The sequence below is a fragment of the Pinus tabuliformis genome, chromosome 3_2, assembly GCF_031772625.1.
Source record: "Pinus tabuliformis cultivar Carrire ecotype Pingquan chromosome 3_2, CPIR1, whole genome shotgun sequence".
Lineage (NCBI taxonomy): Eukaryota > Viridiplantae > Streptophyta > Pinopsida > Pinales > Pinaceae > Pinus > Pinus tabuliformis.
Window position 1 is genome coordinate 456,667,138 of NC_142302.1, and position 14,771 is coordinate 456,681,908.

Here is a 14,771-nt window from a genome sequence, read left to right on the forward strand (position 1 = left end):
TCATATCCTTTCTATATCAATTCAAGGCATTGTTAGCTGGATGGATTCAAATTGCAATGCTATAACAACACTGCAAGGATTTAAGTGAAAAATATTTACTATAATGTCCTCATTTTCTCATCATATGGGATCGTCATCGATCCTCTCTAATATTCCTATGCTAAAAACCTCAAGGGATTCAATGTCAAAGGCATGAAGAATTATGCAAATTCTGTTAGCAACTTTCTCCAGTTGTCTGATTGCAAGAACACTATAGGTTGTCTGCTGAAGTGCAATATTCCTTGCACGCAACACTACAATGAGCAGTGCATGTTTGATAGCACATTTTTCTATCCCCTTCTAAATGCAAGAATATGGCACCATGGAGATGATGACTTTTCTCACTTCTCCTTGTTGTAGTGCTAGAGTTTCATTAGTTGGATACTCACTCCCGCGTTAACCCGTTTGGATGCAAAGTGTGGGCTAAAGTGGGAGTTGGGTGTTATGGGCACTTTCTGATGATGTCCAATATGACCACAATGTGGTTTATCAACATGTGGTAGATGTAACTGACAATGTGAGGTGTGCTTCTAAAGATGGCTATTAAGGAGATGGGTTTTGTCAAGGAACTGGATACATAATAGTATGCAAAAGGCATGGTGAGAAGGCATATGATAAGGACTATAAAAGAGATCACAATGCAACAAAGAGAATACTCCTTGCAGCTTGGTTTGTGACTTCGGCAACACTTGTGGCATTAAGTCTTATTGCACTTGCTGTACACAAGCAGCATAAATAATCAATAGATTTTGAATTAGAGAGTTCAGTGATGGAAGCCAACTTGAAAGCCTTCTGAGTTCTACGTATGCACTCTGAAGAATTAAAACTTGATCTATTCTCTTATAAGATATTGGAGAAGGCTATTAAAAGATTTTTTGCTAAGAAAAAAGTGTGGACATAGTGCTTGTGGGACTATATATGCCAGGAGGCTTACTGATGGTCACCTTGTTGCTATAAAAGGGAGCCATTTTGGTATTTCTCATCGAGTAGATCAGTTATTAAATCAAATTAATATCTTCTCAATAGTGAAACAAAATAAAACTTCATACAAATTCTTGTTTTTGTTTATTAATTGAATTTGTCTCTACTTGAACTGAGGGTTTATATTTACTAATGTTGATGAAGTGATGATATAATTGGCTACAATGCTTACCTTGTTGTTAAAGTATGTTAGAATTCTAGAACCAAGTTAGTAAGAAACAACGTTCATCTCTGTTATACCTATGATTATCATATCAGGTTCAGTACTCCCTACTTAATGTTGTTATTATGCTAGTATCAGATTCTGCAAATCAATGTTCTAGAGGCTAGATTACTACATACGTATATATAAAAAAAAGAAACAGATAATAGCCTAAAGAGACTAATGATATACCTATAAAATCAAGCTGAAGGGGATTTCCAGTCACTCTTAATGAATGGTTAAGAAATTCCACCAAAGGAGTGAGCGAAGGTATGAAAGATATAGTTAGAGTCCGAGGCATTAGGGTCAACTCCCATTAGCTAAGCACTCTCTGTCTCGAGTGCCTTCCCACCTAGCCACCTAGGTAGGAACTTCATGATTGGTCACTAAGCTACCTCTTCAGGGATACACGTACAAAGTCTTTCCTTGCCTTGAGCAATCAGGGGATCTTCAGCTTTCAAAAGTAAGGTGTATGAATAAAACCTAAAGAGACAATAACCTCTTCTCCCATTCCAAACTTGACCACATCCTCCACTATTCTGTGCCATAGATTGACATAGTGGTCAAGGTTATTAGTAAATGAAAATAAATTGACACATTATTTGGATAGCCCTAGTGGGATCGATCCTCCATGGTGGTCAATATTCCAGAGACTACTCTTCGACTTAGATCAATAATCTCTGCAACACAGGTCAAGATACATGTGATTTTGGTTTACAAGCCAGATGACTACAGTCGGGTTCTAATCATTTGTGGTCCTGGCAACAATGGTGGTGATAGAATTGTGGCTACATGGCACCTTTATCGTTTTGGATAGACACCATTTGTCTGTTATCCAAAATAGACAAATAAACCTCTTTATCATGGGCTTGTTACTCAGGTAGAAGGACTTGTTGTTCCATCCTTGTCACTGGAGTTACCAATACAACTGGCCAGCAATTTCGAAATTGCAGCGGATGCAATGTTTGGGTTTTTATTCCATGGTAAGTTTTTTCTTTTAGTGTGTTTTTTGTATAGGACAATCATGAAGTCTTACAAGTTGCAATATTATACATTATGTGTTGAAGCCAATGTACAAGTGCATTGGGGCGGAATTTCCTAATAGTAATTACTTAGCCTAAACAAGCATTGTGGATAGAAAACCCCATACAAGTAGGTCTAACAATGTTTGTGGGAACTATTGGGGTTAAGATTAAGATTCTAAAGCTTCCTCAGGGAGTTTTGTTAGAAAAATGCACAAAATCCCCATACATATGCTCTTGGAAACATGTCATTTCACATTTCACAAGGACCCATATTTTGTTGCAATAAAGAGCCCATTGAGGCTTGCGAGTAATAGTTTGAGGCCTGAATTTAATAGTCTGGTTATGGGTGTGTTTTCCACTACATTGCCTTGTGAAATCACATCCACTAAATTGTGTTCTATGTGTGCACTATGCACTTCCAATTACTTTGTTGTGCTCTCTGAATTGAATTGAAGCTCTAACGAGTTGATGGGTAGAACCACTGAGGGAAAAATCACAGTGCCAACTGGAAAAAGCATTGTTGGCTAGAACCATGAAAAGGGAAATTACCAAGTTGTTCAGATCCCAGGAAATTATGAATTGTGTGGCATACAAAAGAATACCAAGTCTAGGGTCAAGTACACTAAATTATGGCATGGTTTCCAGCATCTGTAACTATTGAGGGCTACAGGAATGACAAGCCTTGCTATATAAAAGGTACCAGTTTGACCCTGTTTAGATTTTCAAAAAGACCATCAAAATAAAGGCAGTATCAAGAGGATCACATTGGCAGTGAAGAATAAGGTCAATGTTTCAAGTTTTCCAAGTAGAATTCAATACAGTGGTTCCAATTTTTGTGTTTCCACAAATATACAAAGAAATAGTGTACTACTTTATCTAAATGGGAAATATGTCATTTCTTACATAGTGTATGAGTATCTGTCATAGCCAAGGTAGTGCACCCCAGAGAAGCACAATACAAAAAAATAGATAAGTATTTGTTTAATGAATGTAAAATTAGTTTTTTCAGTAATTGTTACTTCTTAAATATTACAAGCATATGAGGACAACATAAATATTTCACGAAGACGATTATGGAATCTCTTTCTTGATGACTAAATAGGAATGACTAAAGAACAACAACATACAGTGAATACCTAGTAGGAAGCAACAATGAAGACTAAAGGGTGTTGACCTTGTATATATCTAAATGCACTGAGGAAAGTGCATAAATAAGGGAGCGGGGAATGCAACACCCTTGATCGGACCCCCTCAAGTGATACATGGACAAATGCATGTGTGAATATTGGGCTGGTGAGTGAGGAGTTTCTTTTGGGGAAGTACGCCCATGTGTATGCGTGTTTATGTGTTGGGGGACAGTGTGTCCGCATGTGTGTGTTTTTTATACTATGGGGCTAGAAAACCTTATGAGGTAAACAATGATTAACTTATGTATATTAATAAACACATAATGGCTATAGGCATACCTAGACAAAAGAGTATTGGGGGGCCACCACTCCACGTAGGAAAAAGGCATTTGGAAAAGGCAAGTAATATTACAATATTAAATAGAGGAGAAATGTATTTATAAAAGGGGGATTCATTCAGTTGATCCTTAAGGGGAATACTAATCAGTGAGTGGGTCTTGGGGGACTGAATGATGGCTAGTGAGTCCTGAGGTTGGACTCTGGACTAGCCAAGGTGTGGTTATTAAGTTAATTATGTCGTATGGATGCATCATGTTATGGTGTGAGCCCCTATGCTGTCTCTGAGGAGCTTGGTGCTCTAAGGGTTTTTTGACCCTGTTATAGCCTAGTTCCATGGAGTTTTGGGGGGAATTCAATGTCGGTTTGTGGGCCAAGGAGGGTGCCTGGAGCCCTAGAACAATGTTTATTGGGTTGGTACCTTGGGAATTAGCCTGGAGGGTGCCTGGAGCCTTAGAGCAACACGTTTGTTGGGTTGGCACCTTGGACCTCGGCTAGGGTTTTGTATTGGTTTTATGACTTTCCTGTGGATTTGGATCCCCAGCTCGAGGGTGACCTGCAGTTGAGAATTTATGAATTGCAAGATCTATAGTTGGGAGGAACATCATAGCTCCACAACCGTCTGACAACATTCACAAATAAGTATTTGAGAACTGGTTTTATGTATATTCCATTGCATTTACACATGGTTCTATAATTTTGTGGTTAATTAAGCTCAATTTGTGTATTGTGATTAAATTATTCTAATATTTCTAGTTATGCATGGGAACAATGAAATTTGTTACATGTATTTGGTTAATATATATTTAGTCTTGGTTTAATTTTTGCCTAGGGTTTTGAGTGAGAAGGTAAAACTCAGGAGTTGTTTGAGTGGCGTAGCCAAGGGGTGGCTCGGGACATTACCTATGGCCTAGATAGAGATAGCAAGAACATTGAACATAACATCCACAGGATTTTACAGGGCTTGTTCATGAGGCTGGTTATTTTCATTAGACTACAATGATGATGATAACTCCGATAGTAAGAGAACAAGAAGTACTACAAATGAATATCAACATCCATATGGTAGTGTGTTTGATATTGAGGTCCTTGACAATATCAATTTCTAAGTCCACTAGGAGCCATGTCTTACGACACATTTCTTCAATATGAACTATGGCACTGAAGGTTTTCTCATCCTCACTATAAGGTTCTACCTGATGCAAGGAAGATGGTTATAGGTATGCCCAAATTCAAAATAGAGCATGAAGGTGTATGTCAAGGATGTGCCTAGGGAAAACATACAAGGGGACCATTCCCCTCAAGTGATAGCAAGACCACATACATTTTGCAATTGGTTCATTTTGATCTATTTGGTATGTTTCCCATGAACTCATTGGGAGGATGCTTATATTATGCAACCTTTATGGATGATTTCTCTCACAAGAATTAGATATATTTGTTGAAGAATAAGGATGAAGTATTCTCATGGTTCTATTCTTTCAAATCTTTGGCCGAAAATCAAACCGAGAAGAAAATCAAGATAGTGAGGACCAATAATGGAACCGAGTATGAGTGAAATGAGTTCAAAGATTATTGTAGAGAAGTTGGCATTAAGAGGGACGCTACTAATATATATACTCCTGAGAAAAACAGTGTTGTTGAAAGGAAGAAATATTCTATCGTATAAGACACTTGTGCCATGCTTCATGATCAAAGCCTTCCGAAGTTCTTATGGGTCGAAGTTGTAAACACCATCGTGTATGTTCAAAATATATGCCCTCATCAACCATTGGACTCCAAGACTCACGAAGAAGTTTTCACCAGTAAGAAACTTGATGTTTCTCACTTTAGAATTTTTGGTAGCCCCATATATTTTCATGTGCCGAAAGAAAAGAGAAGAAAATTGGATGCTTCGAGAAGAAAGGAAAATTTGTGCGTTACAGTGAAACTTCTAAGGCATATATAATCTATGTGCCTAGTCAAAGAGAAGTGGAGATAAGTCATGATGTCACTTTCGATGAGGATGCTTCCCTTGGGAAGATTAGTAACCTTCCTCTTCTAAGGATGGACAAAGAAGAAGATTCTGAAAAGCAAGGAGAATCGCAAGATGAGCAGATGCCTGATGATGAAGGAACAATGGATCCCATTGATCCACCCCCTCATGAGCCATCTGTTGATCAAAAGATGATCTGAGTTTGTCATTGATGTTAACCCAAGCAGCACCAGGGGCTACCCTAATATTGAAAGGGAATTTTGACTTGACAACTTACTCTATTTTTGAGTCAACAATCTTCTAGATAGATTCTACTCATCGAGATGTTTAAGTTGATATATGGCATGCCAAGTAATTCTTCATGGTTTGAGAGATATTCATGTTTGAAGTTATTAGCCCCAGTTAGTGGGCTAAAACCCTATGGGGTTGTGGCATGTAACTCATAATTGGTTTTGGTCATTGAATAGTCAATAATTAATAATTTTTTAAGCTCCTAAAATCCATCCAACATTCTCTATAGAAGCCCCTCTCAGCTCTATAAAAAGAAATGTCATATATCCTCCAAATGTAGTGATCATGGAATTTTCGCTATAACTTCACTTATGCGAAGTCTTAGATTCTAAAATTAAAACCCATTTGATTGACAATCAGGATGAACACCCTAACCGAATTTCAGATCTTGGTTCACTATATTTTCGGAGATATGATATGTGGAAGTTAGGGTTTTTGTAGGTTACCGAATTTCATCTCAAAGAAGTGACCTTGGGAAACTCATCATAAGTCTCTCTCAGAGAAGAGGATTGGAATTTTGTAAAAAGTGGTGGATAGTGCATGGATTGTAATTTTCTGTGTATCAATTTTAAATCCGAAGGAGGAAATAGTGACACATGGTATGTCGTACAAGTTTGCTCGATTGAACTAGTGCATAATTAGGTCATTGCGAGATATTGGGCATAACTTTGCCTTGAAGAGTCCAAATAGGGTCAAATCTATGGAATTGGAAAGAAGACTCCGAGGGCTTCTATAGGACTGAAGATCACATGTTGGGGATCTAAAATCACAGAGATACATCAGATTAAATATCGTGCTCCTAGAAGGCAATAAGAACTTGATCAAGTGTTGTCAAGGGGTGCAAAGGACCAAACTTTCTAGGGTAGCAAAGAGCAAGGTGTAGCAAAATGATGCAGGAGAGGTAAGCTACAGGTAACTATATTCTATATATGCACGTTCATCTCTTAATTTCATTAGTTTCTTTGTATTCTAATTTGTTATTTTTGTTTAGCACTGACATATGTTCTGTAGGATGAGGTAAGTTTTGCTATTATCATGTCATGGGTATTTATTTGAAGACTTTTTGTAGGTATTATATATTCATCAAGGGAAGGCTCAATGCATAATCTAATGTTCTGAAGAGTGAGAAAGGGTAGTATGAAAAGAGAAGCAATCAAGGTGCATAACATCAGCAAGAAGTTCACCACATGAAGTCTTCAAGTGGGAAGCACTACATGCAATCATTGTAAAAGTATCATTGTATAGAGTCATTGTAAAAGCATCATTGTAAAAGTTGTACAATTTTCTATCTACCAAGAGTTGAAGAGGTAGTGTTGGGAGGTCTAGGATCATCATTAGGTGGTTGTGTCATAGTTGGGTTATGTTCTAGTGTGTCTTCTTCTTCTACGTCATTCTATATCATTGTAAAGTGGACCATTTTCCCTGGTACGGGACTCCATTCTTCTTTTATTCTTCTAAAGGGTGGTAGGGTGGTGCTCGACTGGTGAATGAAGTCACCAATAGGTTCAAGCCAGTGAAAAACGCAGGTTGGTAGGGTGGTGCTAGGGTGAGTTGTAGCTCATTAGGTGTTGGGGCATCCGTTCAGTTGACTACCGAAGAATCTCGGGCATTAGAGTGTCCATCTAATGGGAGATGGAGAAGAATTTTTTTCTAGATTCTAGGAAGTTGGAGCTTTCTTTTCAATTGGAGTTGAAGATTAACGAATTATTAGAAAATTGTTCAGTGCTTTTTGACTCAGAGAGGGTTTTCTACCTAAAATTTTTGTTCCTCCTGCGTTCTTTTAGTCACTATTGTTACTGCATAAACATTAATGATAATTGAAGATTAACTAATGCTCTAAAAATATTTAAAAGTGCTAATTGCTAAGGAATATTGATTCACCCCCCCACCCCTCGCCCTAATATTTTCCAACAATTGGTATCAGAGCTTGGTTCCTTCAGTAACAGATTAACTGCTAGAAGTCAGTTTTCAGAGCATAGAGATGGGAAAGTCAAAGAAGTGGGTTACAAGGATTTCAAAGGAAGGTACAGGTACAACAAAATCTCAAGAAAGTGAGTATTGTGTACCAAACACTGATTTTGATGCAGATAATTACTGGATATGGGAATCTAGGATGGAAGTATCTTTGCAGACACATGGAGTGTGGGAATCAATTTTTTCTGGAGACACATCTACCGACGAAGCTAAAAGGTACAATTCATAGGCCATGAATGTAATTTTGAATGTTTTTCCAAATTCTATGAAAACAAAAGTTGGTCAATGTTCAAAAACTAAATCTCTTTGGGAAAAGATTCATAATCTCTATTCAAAAAAGAAATCAGGTCAAGATGTTATTGAAAACTCGGATCCTTCCAAGTATGATGAAGAAGGGTTGACCATAGAAGAATTTTGTAAGGATGCAATAAAACTTATAAAAGAGCTCAAGGATGAGAAGATATATTCCAATACTCTTGAAGAACAAGTTCAAGGTCTCAAAATTGAAGTTGAAGAACACAAAGATATTGAAGAGTAGCTTCAAAAGAAGTTGGAAGAAATCAATAATACAACGATGTGAGACCTCAAGAGAGAAGTCCAACAGAAGCAACAAGAACTCGACACAACATTTGCAGAGATTAGCAGGATCACACAACAGATGCAGGAAGAATAAATGGAAAGGAAGGAATCTGATCAAAGATACATATCCGTCGTTGACCAAAAGCAAAAGGAATTAGAAACATCTTCAATATAAATAATCAGGCTCAGGATTGAAAATGAGAAGTAGAAGGAACAAATATAGGTTCTCAACAAAGAAGTACACAAGACCACTCTTCTCAAGCTACAGGTTGAGGAGGCAAAAAAGAAAGGAAGATCTTGAAAAGATGGTTTCGACAAGATCTTGCTCAAAAGCAAGAAGAACTTGATGCAACTCATGATGAGATCAACAAACTCAAGGGATCATAAAAAGAATACTTACAAGATAAGACAAATGAAGAAGTGAAAATGAAGGCAATTAAATATGGTAAATCTCCAGTTGATGAAGGTACAAGCTCCACAACTTCACATGATGATTCTAAGAAGGAAGTAGATCAAAGTGAAAAGCCAAAGAAGAATGTTGCAACTCCAAAGAACAAAGGACCACAAGAAACTACAACACCGCCTCCAAAGAATAATGAAAAATCTTCCAAGTATGTTCATTTATTTAATGGTTATTGATTTTTACGTGATAACTATGGACATATGGCTAGGGATTGTGAACTTTTTGACTGGTACAATCATTATCTGCAAACCCTAGAAGCAAGTTTGCAAGATCACGAGATAGGTTCCACGATGATTTTGTCAGAAGAGAATACATGCTAGATGGGCCAAATATTGAATGTTTAAAATGCCATAACTATGGCCATAGCGCTCATGGTTGCAGATATCAGATGGAATCGCTTATGGACAACATTGAATGCTTAAAGTGTCATAACTATGGGCACATGGCTCGAGATTGCAAGAATAAGAAGGTTTGGAAAAGGAAATAGTTACAGGAAGACAAAGCAGATAACAAGGTTTCAGCATTTATGCTTTTAGGATTTGTAAAAGAAAAAGGTCATGAGGAATTAGCAGTTTCTTTAGATAATGACTCAAGTCAAGATGGCCTGTTAGGTGACTCACTATTTTAAACAATCTGGCTTGTTGACTCCTTAATGTTTGTACAAGAGGATTCTATGCAGTAGTATATGGCACAAGTCTACGATTGATAGGAAGGTAGTTTGAACAATACGGTAGCTTCATTAAAGGTTCAAGGGAAGCAAAACAGTTGAAGGATTACAGGTTACTAGGAACAAGACAAGATTAGCCTGCAAACGATATGCACAAGTGGAAGGAATTGATTTTGACGAAACATTTGCATCAATTGCCAGAATGGAAGCCATCTGAATGTTTCTCGCCTATGCATGTTCAAGAAAAATAAAAGTCTACCAAATGGATGTTAAGTTAGAATTTCTGAATGGAGAATTAAAAGAAGAAGTTTACATCAAACAACTTAAAGGTTTTCTACTATCAGAAAAATAAGACTATGTTTGCAGGTTAAGAAGGCTTTGTATGGTCTCAAGCAGGTTCCCAGAGCATGGTATGATCATCTTGATGGATATCTACATCAACAAGGGTTCAAGAAATGTACTACTAATAGCAATCTTTACGTACAAATAGATAAATATATTTAAACAATTGTTGAGGTATATGTGGATGATATAATATTTGGTAGCAATGATGATCGAATAAGTAAGAAATTTGCTACACAGATGCAAAGTGATTTTGAGATGTTTTTATTTGGTGAGTTGACATACTTCTTAGGGCTTCAAATATCTCAGCAAGAGAAAGGAATATTCATATGTCAAGCCAAGTACATCAAGGAAATGCTCAAGAAGTTCAAAATGGCATATTGCAAACCCGTCCTTACTCCCATGGTAACAGGTTGCAAATTGAGCATAGACGATGCATATAAGGATGTGGATCAGAGGTTGTACAGATCTATGATTGGTAATCTTCTATATGTAACAGCCTCCCGACCAGATGTTATGCAAGCAGTTGGACAAGTAGCAAGATTCCAAGCAACACCACAAGAATCACATATTATTGTTGTCAAAAGAATTCTTCGATATCTAAAGGGCACAATAGAATATTGTTTGTGATATCCCAAGGGAAACAATCAAATTATTCAAGCCTTTATAGATGCAGATTGGGTAGGAAGCATTGATGATCATAACAGTACTAGTGGAGAAGCATTCTATCCAGGTGGTTGTCTCATATCATGGTTTAGAAAAAAACAAACCTCAATCTCGTTATCCACATCAGAATTAGAATATATCACAGTAGTAGCTTGTTGTACTCAAGTTCTCTGGATGAAGAAAACTTTTCAAAGATCTTCAGGTCAAGTTTGTGAGCCTATTCCCATATTTTGCGATAACACAAGTGCCATCAGTATCTCCAAGAATCCTATGATGCATTCAAAAACGAAGCACATTCCAATTAAATATCATTTCGTTAGAGAGAAGGTCACGAAAAACAATATCAAGCTTGAATATGTTGGTAAAAAAGAAAAAATCATTGATATCTTCACTAAACCTGTACCTTGTGAAGCATTTGAATATCTTCGCCATAAGCTTGGGATTCTCCCAAGTTCTCATTAGATTTTCCTTATTCAGAAAATAAAGGGGGAGTGGAAGTGTGTACAGGTCCGTAGGATGTTTATGTGTCAGGGGGAGTTACCCTTTTCCATTGATGTCAAAGGGGGAGAGAAGGTAGTAGGAATAGGTGCCCTGATCGCAGGGGGAGTACTTGTGTTGCCATCAATGCCAAAGGGGGAGATTGTTGATCTAAATATGATATGAGTTTGTCATTGATATCAACCCAAGTAGCACCAGGGGATACCCTAATCTTGTAAGGGAATTTTGAATTGACAACTTACTCTATTTTGAGTCAAGGATCTTCTATATTATATTCTACTCATCGAGATGTTTCCAGTCATATATGACACACCAAGTAATTCTTCACAGTTTGAGAGATATTCATGTTTGAAGTTAGTAACCCCAGTTAGTGGGCTAAAACCCTACGAGTTGTGGCATGGCACTCATAATTGGTTTTGGTCATTGAATATTCAATAATTAATACATTTTTAAGCTCCTAAAATCCCTCCAACATTCTCTATAGAAACCCCTCTCAACTCTATAAAAAGAAATCTCATATATCCTCCAAATGTAGTGATCGTGGAATTTTTTCTATAACTTCATTTCTGCGAAGTCTTAGATTCTGAAATTAAAACCCATTTGATTCACAATCCTGATGAACGTCATGACCTAATTTTGGATCGTGGTTCGCTATATGTTTGGAGATATGATCTGTGGACGTTAGGGTTTTTGTAGGCTGCCGAATTTCATCTCAAATAAGTGACCTTGGGAAAATCATCATAACTCTCTCTCAGAGAAGAGGATTGGAATTCTGTAAAATTTGGTGGATAGTGCATGGACTGTAGTTTTCTGTGTATCAATTTTAGATCTGAAGGAGGAAACAGTGACATGTGGTACATCGTACAAGTTCGCTCTACTGAACTAGTCCATAATTTGGTCATTGTGAGAGATTGGGCATAACTTTGTCTTGAAGAGTCCAAATCATGTTAGACATGTGGCATTGGAAAGAAGACTCGGAGGGCTCCTACAGAACCAAAGATCACATGTTGGGGATCTGAAATCGTAGAGATACATCAGATTAAATATCGTGCTCCTATAAGGCAATAAAAACTAGATCAAGTGTTGTCAAGGGGTGCAAAGGACCAAACTTTCTAGGGCAGCAAAGAGCAAGGCACAGAAAAGTGATGTAGAAAGGGTAAGCTATAGGTAAGTATCTTCTATATTTGCATGTTCATATCTTAATTTCATTAGTTTCTTTGAATTCTAATTTGTTGTTTTTGTTTAGCATTGACATATGTTCTATAGGATGAGGTAAGTTTTGCTATTATCATGTCATGGGTATTTCTTTGAAGACTTTTTGTAGGTATTATATATTCATCAAGAGGAGACTCAATGCATAATCTAATGTTCTGAAGAGTGAGAAAGAGTAGCATGATAAGAGCGGCAATCAAGGTGTAGAACAATAGCAAGAAGTTCACCACATGAAGTCTTCAAGTGGGAAGCACTGCATACAATCATTGTAAAATTATCATTGTACAGAGTCATTGTAAAAGAATCATTGTAAAAGTTTTACAAGTGTCTATCTGCCAAGAGTTGAAGAGGGAGTGTTGGGAGGTCTAGGATCATCATAAGGTGGTTGTGTCATAGTTTGGGTTATGTTCTAGTGTGTCTTCTTCTTCTACATCATTATATATCATTGTAAAGTGGACCATTTCCCTGGTATGGGAGTCCATTCTTATTTTATTCTTCTAAAGGGTGGTAGGGTAGTGCTAGGCTGGTGCATGAAGTCACCAATTAGGGTGGTAGGGTGGTGCTAGGGTGAGTTGTAGCTCATTGGGTGTTGGGGCATCCATTTAGCTGACTATTGAAGAATCTCAGGCGTTGGAGAGTCCATCTAGTGGGAGTTGGAGAAGAATGTTTTCCTAGATTCTAGGAAGTTGGAGCTTTCTTTTCAATTGGAGTTGAAGATTAAAGAATTATTATAAAAGAGTTCTGTGGTTTTTGAGCCAGAGGGGGTTTTCCACCTTAAAATTTTTGTGCTTGCGGTGTTCTTTTAGTCACTGTTGTTACTGCTTAAACATTAATGATAATTGAAGATTAAATAATTCTCTAAAAAGATTTAAAAGTGCTAATTGCTAAGGATAACTGATTCACCCCCTGCCTCTCAGTATTTTCCAACACCCTCCTCCTAGATAAGGAGACCCTCATGGCTTAGGGAGACTCTGGAAGATGCTGAGAGACATGTTGCACCTAGGGGAAATTTTGTGAAAGTAAGAAGCTGAAAAGGTACCAAGGGTACTTAACTGCTATGAGCACCATTGTTCAATATGAGCCTTGCACATTCGAAGAAGCTACCAAACACCAGGTTTGGAAAGCTACAATGAATGAAGAGTATGAGTCAATTATGAAGAATGATGTCTGGGATGTGGTCCCTAGACCCAAGGACAAATCCATTGTCACCTCAAAATGGCTCTTCAAGGTCAAGCATGGAGCTGATGGAAGTGTTGAAAATTTCAAGGCTAGATTCATTACTCGAGGCTTCTCTCAAAAGGAAGTTCTATATTATGATGAGATATTTACACTCGTTTCTCGCTACACCACCATCCGTTCGATCATTTCCCTTGCTGCCTCGCATGGATGGAATCTACACCAGATGGATCTCAACAATCCCTTCTTTCATGGTTCACTTAAGGAGGAAGTCTATGTGGAGCAACACAAGGGGTTTGAAGTTCAAGATTACTAGACACATGTATGAAAATTAAAGAAAGCCCTTAATGGGTTGAACCAGGCACCCTAGGATTGGTATGAGAGGATCGATAGCTATCTAATGAAGCTGGGATTTACAAGAAGTGAAGCTGATGCGAACCTTTACTTTAAGGTTGAGAATTATAGAACTCTCATATTAGTACTCTATGTCAATGATCTCTTTCCGAGAGGTGCATACCCTCTTATTCATCAATGTAAGAGGGAGTTGGCTTCCAAATTTGATTTAAAGTAAATTCCACTAATTTTCCTAATTTTAATGGGTTTCATGGATCCAAAAATAGAGAATGAACAAATGGAACAGGATCTTACTAATGGCAACATCACCATCAAGGCTCTAAAGCACGTTGTGAATTCCCTTGGGGTTGACTAAGGAGTGCACGATTCTTGCAACAGTCATAGGGGCCTCAATGTTGGAATTACGAGCATCTAAGCCTCTTACTTAGATCTTCTGCTCCTTCTCCTTTACTATGATAAACGACATCCCAGACTCATCAAATTCCAATTTCTTCCATGCAAACATTAGAAGAATGTATCACAAATATTAAAAACTAAACATACAAGCGTGGCTGCAAAAAAACAACAGATTTTGAATCAGAAACTTGATGTGCTAAGGAGGGAGTGACAAGGTATGCTAGGTAGTGTCAACGAATTATATAGTGTTAGGAAAGCATGTCAAGATATGCCAAGTGTCAGGGTGTGCCAATGTGTGCCAATAAGTGTTAAGGAGTGCTAGGGAAACACAAGGGAGCACTAGGTCACAATGCATGGAAATGAATTAATAAGAGTGTGTGACATGGGTATCAACGAGTTCCAAGTGTGCTAAGGAGGAGTGACAAGGCATGTTTGGCAGTGCTAAGGGATGCTAGAGTGTTAGGGTGG